A 7,758-nucleotide genomic window follows, 5' to 3' on the forward strand; every position below is an offset into this window, starting at 1 on the left:
GGAAAAGGAAATGTCGCCTCGGAAACCCTTCCTTCCTGCGCATGCGCCGCAGCAAACCCTAGGAGAACGGAGGCGCTCAGCCTGCGTTCTCGGCCTCTTGGAGGCTTCTCGGCTGGGGTTGCCAGCCTCCAGGTGGCGGCTGGAGATCTCCCGGAATTTCAGCTAATCTCCAGGCGACAGAGATCAGTTCCCATGGAGAAAATAGATGTGGACTCTGGCATTATGCCTGGCTGAGATCCTTCCCCAGGGTCCACCCCCCAATTCTCCAGGAATTTCCCAATCCGGGATTGGTAACTTTATTTTCAGTATTGCAGGGAAAACGCAACCCGATCCTTGGCAGTGCTTACCATGCAACGAAGGACCACTACACAATACCTATCTATTCGGCTTCCCAACTTCCAGGTGGGGCCTGAAGATCTCCTGGAATCACATCCGGTCCCCAGGAGGAAATGGTTGCTCTGGAGGGTGGACTATATTGCATTATACCTGTCTGATGTCCTTCTCCTCCACAAACCTGCCCTCAAAATCCCCAGGAGTTTCCCAACCAGGAGATGGCACCCAAATCCAGTAGCCTTCCCCCCCCCCAGTACCCATCCAGATGCATCTTAAAGCCTAACAATGTGATCCTATGCAAATAGCTAGACTGAAGCAACTTTGCATCGGACTGAACTGCAAAGTACTTCATGTAGTGCAAGCTTTTGAGGGGTGGTGGTAGTCATTTCATCAGATGCATGAAGGGAACTCTTGGTCTGAAGCAGATAAGTCACTTCTCTCAGCCCCAGCTGTATTGTGGGACTAATCATAACACTGTTCACCACTCTGAGTAGGGCACTAATCTGTCTAGAAAAGCAGTATATAAGCGCAATTATTCTTAATGAGTATGTACATATGCAAAAAATGTGAGTGTAGTGTTTAAAAAATGTTAAAAGGCCATAAAATGCATTGTACAGGGGTCACGAAGTGGAAGGATAGCTGTGAATTTCCTGCATTGTGCAGGGGGTTTCGCTAGATGTACTGTTCCAGCAGCAAGCTGACTATATTAATCAATATGTACCAGACTAGATTGTATGCTTATAGTTTTGAGAAGTGCATCTTGGGAGTTGTAGTGCCTTACCCTACAGGTTCAGTTCCTGGGGCATTCAAAGCCTGCCAAAACTTGTTAAGGCCATTTCCTCTCTTGTTCGTTCGCACCTCAGCAGGGAGAGGAGCAAGTCATCTCTCTTTTTTCACCACATTCATTGGGTCTACAAAGCCTTTATGCATGAAAGATGCACTCTCTCCTTTCATTATTTAGAAGAATTGTGAGTAGAGATTCCTTACATGTATGAAGAAGTTAAATAAAACTATTTAAGTTTGTAACCCATGCGTGTGCGTTGACACTTGACGACGAAGGGTTGGGATTCCCTCCTCGCGTCGGAATACTAGATAACCCTTGGGATCCCTTCCAGTTCTATGATTTCCAGGAAAAACTCTGAGGTGATGTCATAAATTGCTGGGAAGTATGGTAAAACCATAGTTTCTGGAAAACCAGGAAGCAACATAATGCTGTCACACCAATGGTGATTTATAATAATAACTGCTCATATTCCACTCTTCTAGACAGATTATTTCCCTACATAGAGCGGTGTATTATTATTATTATTGTCCCCAAAATACAGTTGGGGGAATGGTGCTGAGACTCAGCAGTTGCAGGACTTGAATCAGCAGAGTGTTGATTCACAGCCCAACCACTTAACCACTAGGTTACAGCAGCATGGATTTTTTAAAAAATTATTTTTCTTTCACTGGCTGACAAAGTTGTGGCAGGCAGCTGAGATTTTGCCAGGAGGTTTCCCGCCATAGCAGGAAACCTGGCAACCCTAGTGTGAACCAACAGGCAATGTCCCTCAGCTGTCAAGTGTTTCCAAAACTTTGAAAGGCAGACACACATTTCAGGACACGTGATTATATTGATCAGGGGATTCTCTGTCAAGGTTCTTCCCCATGGCCTAGATGTTCATTCATGTTTGGTAATCTAATGTGCTCAGAGGTTCACCACTGCCAAACTGCTCGTGAAAGGGAAGCCTGAAAATCAGTTTGGTGGTGGCAGGTCTGAAGGATATATAGCCAAGAAGATTGGGAGTGTAGGGTCTTGCCCTCTCATATAGGGGCTGTAACACCATTCTTTCAATCATCGTCTTCCAGATGGGACCTGGAATTACAACTGATCTCCAAACTACAGAGATAACTTTCCCTGGAGAAAATGGCTGCTTTAATACTCTGGCATTATACGCTACTGAGCTCCTTCTCCAAACTATGCCTTTTCCAGGCTCCACCCTTAAATATCCAGGAATTTCCTGAGTTCAAAACCCTGTCCTCAAGGCAATTTGATGAGGTCAGGAAGGCTCCCACATTTCTGTCATTCTCCAGAATGTGCAAAATGGAGAGATTAAAACTGTAATCAAATGAAACAGCCCAAGAGGATACCTTTATAATGGAATATGATTATATTCCACTGCAATGGTCATTGCAGCTATCACCCAATTACGTTGTTCTTTTTTGTAATCCTAGTCCTATTGTACTGTTTGTTGGTTGTTTTATGCTGTCTGATTGCATCTATGTTGTTATATCCTGTAACCTTCATTCAGTCATCAAGAAAAGTGGACTGTAAGTAAAGTAAATGAATAAACTGAACTGTCCTCCACAGAAGCTGAACAGCCAAGTGGAATTTCAGCACCCAATTTAGGGGCAGGTAAATAAATAAAAATAAGTATTAAAAGTCAGCAAAACACAACTATAAGACTCCCCTCCAAAATACAGAAGACAACTAAAATGTATATCTAATAGTGCAATCCTATGAACACATGCCTGGGAGTAAACTCTAGACCAGAGCGGGATTGCACTGTAATGCTTAAAAAAGGAGACAATGATGCAATCAACTCCCCCAGGTATAGAACATTATTACTGAATGCCCCCCACATTTATTAGCATATCGATAACGCCATGTTTCCCACAAAGAACCTCACGTGTAGGTTGCAGAGAATTTAAAAACAGACTAGAAAAAACACAGCTAGGCACCTTTCCTTCAAAGTATTACCAGCCTATAAAATTAACTGCCAAATGCCCTCCTACAAAGAATTGTCTTAGATTTCTTACAGAAGGCTGATAGCATAGGGGCCCAATATACCTCCTCGGAGAGGGCTTTTTATAACTCTGCTGCTACCAATTAAAAAACAGCTCTATGCTATAGTGTAGCCAAACAGGGAACTTGAAGGGAGAGTTCAACCAGGGGAAGGCTTGGGGAGGATCTGAGGTGGGGAAACAACCTCATAACAAGGAAACAATTAGGACAAAAAGCTTCCTACCTGGATACACCTTTGGTTTTAGCGCCACCCCTCCAGAAAAGCCCCAGATTAGCAAGGTCATTTTTTCTTGCCATGACTGCTAACAAAATGCTTTCTCTTCTACAGGTAGTGTCATCTCCCTACAGTTTGGGTTCTTACTGTAAAAAGTAAGCAGACAGGGCAAACAGAGTCATTTAACCCTTCGTTGGCACAGCCTAGGCCGCATTCCATTGTTGTTTGAAATTCACTGGTTGGCCAGGTGTATCACGATGTCACAAATATATCAGTTAGCCTATCAGTGATGATATCACAACCTCAGATCAGTGAAACTAAATGGGTTAGCCCCTCCACAAGGGCTGCTTGAAATCAAACTCTGCATCTGTTCCTGAGGACTGGAAGGTAGCTAATGTTGTCCCCATCTTTAAAAAAGGTTCCAGGGGAGATCCGGGAAATTACAGGCCAGTCAGCCTGACGTCAATACCGGGTAAGTTGGTGGAAACTATTATCAAAAATAAAATTAGTGGGCACATTGATGACCAAAAGCTGATGAGGAAAACTCAGCATGGGTTCTGTAAGGGAAGATCTTGTCTCACCAATCTGTTAGAGTTCTTTGAGGGAGTGAACAAACAAGTGGACAAGGGAGACCCGATAGATATTGTTTATCTTGACTTCCAGAAAGCTTTTGACAAAGTTCCTCATCAAAGGCTCCTAAGTAAGCTCAGTAGCTATGGGATAAAGGGCCAAGTCCTCTTGTGGATCGAAAACTGGCTAATTAATAGGAAACAGAGAGTGAGTATAAACGGGCACTTCTCACAGTGGAGGGTGGTGAGCAGTGGGGTGCCACAGGGGTCGGTATTGGGTCCAATGCTTTTTAACTTGTTTATTAAGGATTTGGAATTGGGATTAAGCAGTGAAGTGGCTAAATTTGCAGATGACACTAAATTGTTCAGGGTGGTGAAAGCCAGAGAGGATTGTGAGGCACTCCAAAGGGATCTGTCGAGGCTAGAAGAGTGGGCATCCATGTGGCAAATGAGGTTCAATGTAGCCAAGTGCAAAGTAATGCACATTGGAACCAAAAATCCAAAATATAAATACAAGTTGATGGGGTCTGAACTGGCGGAGACTGACCAAGAGAGAGATCTTGGAGTCATGATAGATAACTCACTAAAAACGTCAGCACAGTGTGCGACTGCCATAAAAAAAGCTAATGCTATGCTAGGGGTTATTAGGAAAGGGATTGAAAACAAATCAGCCGGTATCATAATGCCTCTGTATAAATCGATGGTGAGGCCTCATTTGGAGTACTGTGTACAGTTCTGGTCGCCACACCTTAAAAAAGATATCATAGCACTGGAAAAAGTACAGAGAAGGGCAACTAAAATGATTAAAGGGTTGGAACACTTTCCCTATGAGGAAAGATTGAGGCGCTTGGGGCTCTTTAGCCTGGAGAAAAGACGACTGAGGGGAGACATGATAGAGGTTTACAAGATAATGCACGGGTTAGAGAAGGTAGAGAAAGATGTGTTTTTCTCCCTTTCTCACAATACAAGAACTCGTGGGCACTCTATGAAATTATTGAGCAGTCGGGTTAGAACAGATAGAAGAAAATACTACTTTACACAAAGGGTGATAAACACATGGAATTCGTTGCCACAGGAGGTGGTGGCAGCTACAAGCATTGCCAGCTTCAAGAGGGGACTGGACAAATATATGGAGCAGAGGTCCATCAGTGGCTATTAGCCACAGGAGATAGATGGTATTCTCTTTGTGGGGAGGTGGTGCTCTGTTGTCTTGGTGCTGGAAGGAAGGCAGTGGGAGGGCTTCTGGTGTCCTGGCCTCACTGACAGTCCTTTAGATGGCACTGGATTTCTAGCCACTGTGTGTGACAGAATGTTGGACTGGATGGGCCACTGGCCTGATCCAACATGGCTTTGCTTATGTTCTTATGTTCTTATGTTCAAAGACAATACATATTAATAACTCTATTTGAGATAGTTCTTTTAGTGCAAGTTACACAGCCATAGATTATCACAAATGAGGTAAAATACAGGTAATAGGTAGACTTAGGCTGCAATCCTATACACACTTCCTTCTTAGTCTCATTGAACTACTAAGTAAACATTCAAAATCATTTGTAAGAACAAATGGCTTAATCTTTTAAAAAGTCAAAGGTCTTAAATCTCTAAATGATAATTCTTTGCACCCACAAACAACTAAAATCCCCAGAATTCATTGCAGTAGGCATTCTAACATGCCAAGTCCTGAAATCATAAATTCTGGGATAGAACCCAGAAGTTTTAGCCAAGCCTGGAGCACAAAAGTGTCCACTTATGAGATACATAGCTAAAAAAATAAAAACCAAACGGTGGGGTAAAAATTGCCTTCTTCTCTTGGCAATCAGCATGAAGCCAAACAAAGATTGTCCGGGCTGCTTATTTTCTGAAAAAAATTGGGCTGTAATTCTATGCATATTTACTTGGGAATATGTCCAGTGAACCTACAGGGAAATTGCTTCCCACTGAGAGTGCACAGGAGTGGGCTACATGGTTCTAGTTCAATGCACATTGATTTGGGAAGAAGTCTGATTCAACTCAGTAGGATTTACTGCCAAGTAATCATTTATAGGATGTTATTACTAGCTCCTATTCAACTCGGAGGAACTGAATTCTTCTGAGAAAACCACTTCATAATCATGGTTTACGGTCTGTAATCTAGTTAGGCTCTTATTTACTGGCTGGCCCTGCCAAAAATTAGGTCAATGCATGGAAGTGGAGGGGATCAGGAATTGCTCCCACTGGGCCCTCCTGTGACCTCCACACGTTCCTCACATCTGGTCTGGCTTAAACAAGCAGCAGAATGAGGTGCCACAGTGCTGAGGTGGTAGAATAGGCTGTGTGCCGCTCCAGGCTTCAAGTAGGGTTGCCAACTCCAGATTGTGAAATTCTTGGAGATCTGGAGGCAGAGTCTGAGAAAGGGCAGGAGAGATGTAATGCCTTAGAGTCAGCAGAGTCAGCAGAGATGTAATGCCATAGAGTCCACCCCACCAAAGCTGCCATTTTATCTGTGGGAACTGATCACTGTAGTCTGGAGATCAGTTGTAATTCCAGGAGAACTCCAGGTCATATCTGGAACTTGACCAAAATAGAAGTGGAAACCCATAACCAGGAGTAAATATCAAACGTATGAAATTTTTATAGGTACACGGCCAGAGCATGGAGTGTGCCAAATACTGACACACAGGAGATTGTGCGTGTGCCAGTGGATGCATGGTGGATTTGTTTCATATTCTCCGATGAAGTTATATACATGAAACAAGATACACATTAGCTGGCCACTTGTTGGATCTTGGAACTCCTTTTCCTCTGGATCCGGCTCCACCTGCAGTGGGGAAGAAAGATATAATTTTGAATACTTTATGACATTTATGTGGACACTTACCTGCTGAAGTTCTTGTTTCCTCCGCACACCTACAGTGATAAAGAACCAAAGACAAGCCTTTTTTGGATTTCAGCTTCATATCACCATTCATGGACTTTATTGGCCATCTGTTAATTAATTAATTATCATATTGGATGGTGGATATTTTGTAGGTCTTTTAGATATTTATTGTGTATGAAACTGTATTTATATATAATAATTGAAATAGCATGTAGCACTTTGCACTTACAAAAATTTCATACTTTTGAAATTTACTCCCGGTTGTGGGTTTCCACTTCTATTTTGGTCTGGTTCTCCAGGAGAGCTTCTATTCTTTTTTGCTGTACATACCTGGAACTTGGCAACCCTAACTACAGGATAGGAGTATTCGTCAGTTCCCCAACGTTCATTTCTGTGAACAAAAAATTAATATCAGGTGTAGACTCTTCTTCCTTAATATGCCAGGTTTAAAAATAAAAAATCAGGAATCCAAACACAAACACAGCATTAAAACGATTAAAACAAAACTAAAGCTAAAATATACATACAAAACCGTAGGAACAACAATTACAAAATTGTATTGTTGAAGGCTTTCAGGGCCGGAGAACGATGGTTGTTGTGGGTTTTCCGGGCTGTATTGCCGTGGTCTTGGCATTGTAGTTCCTGACGTTTTGCCAGCAGCTGTGGCTGGCATCTTCAGAGGTATAGCACCAAAAGACAGAGATCTCTCAGCGTCAGTGTGGAAAAGATGTTGGCAGGTCATTTGTATCTACTCAGGAGGGGTGGGGTTGAGCTGAGTCATCCTGTAGGAGTTTCCCAGGGTGTGGAATGCTAATGGCGGGAGGCTTCACTGTATCCTGAGGAGGTTCTTTTGCGAATTAGCGGATTACAAAATTGCTATTTTTAAATTCTGTACAGTGGACTTGTATTTTTTTTCTTTTCGATTTCTGTTATTTCTTAAGTTAAGATTGCAAGGGCCTTTCGCTATCAGCAATAAATAAATTTTCAAGAAGCGCGT

This window comes from Eublepharis macularius, chromosome 3 (genome assembly GCF_028583425.1).
Source record: "Eublepharis macularius isolate TG4126 chromosome 3, MPM_Emac_v1.0, whole genome shotgun sequence".
Lineage (NCBI taxonomy): Eukaryota > Metazoa > Chordata > Lepidosauria > Squamata > Eublepharidae > Eublepharis > Eublepharis macularius.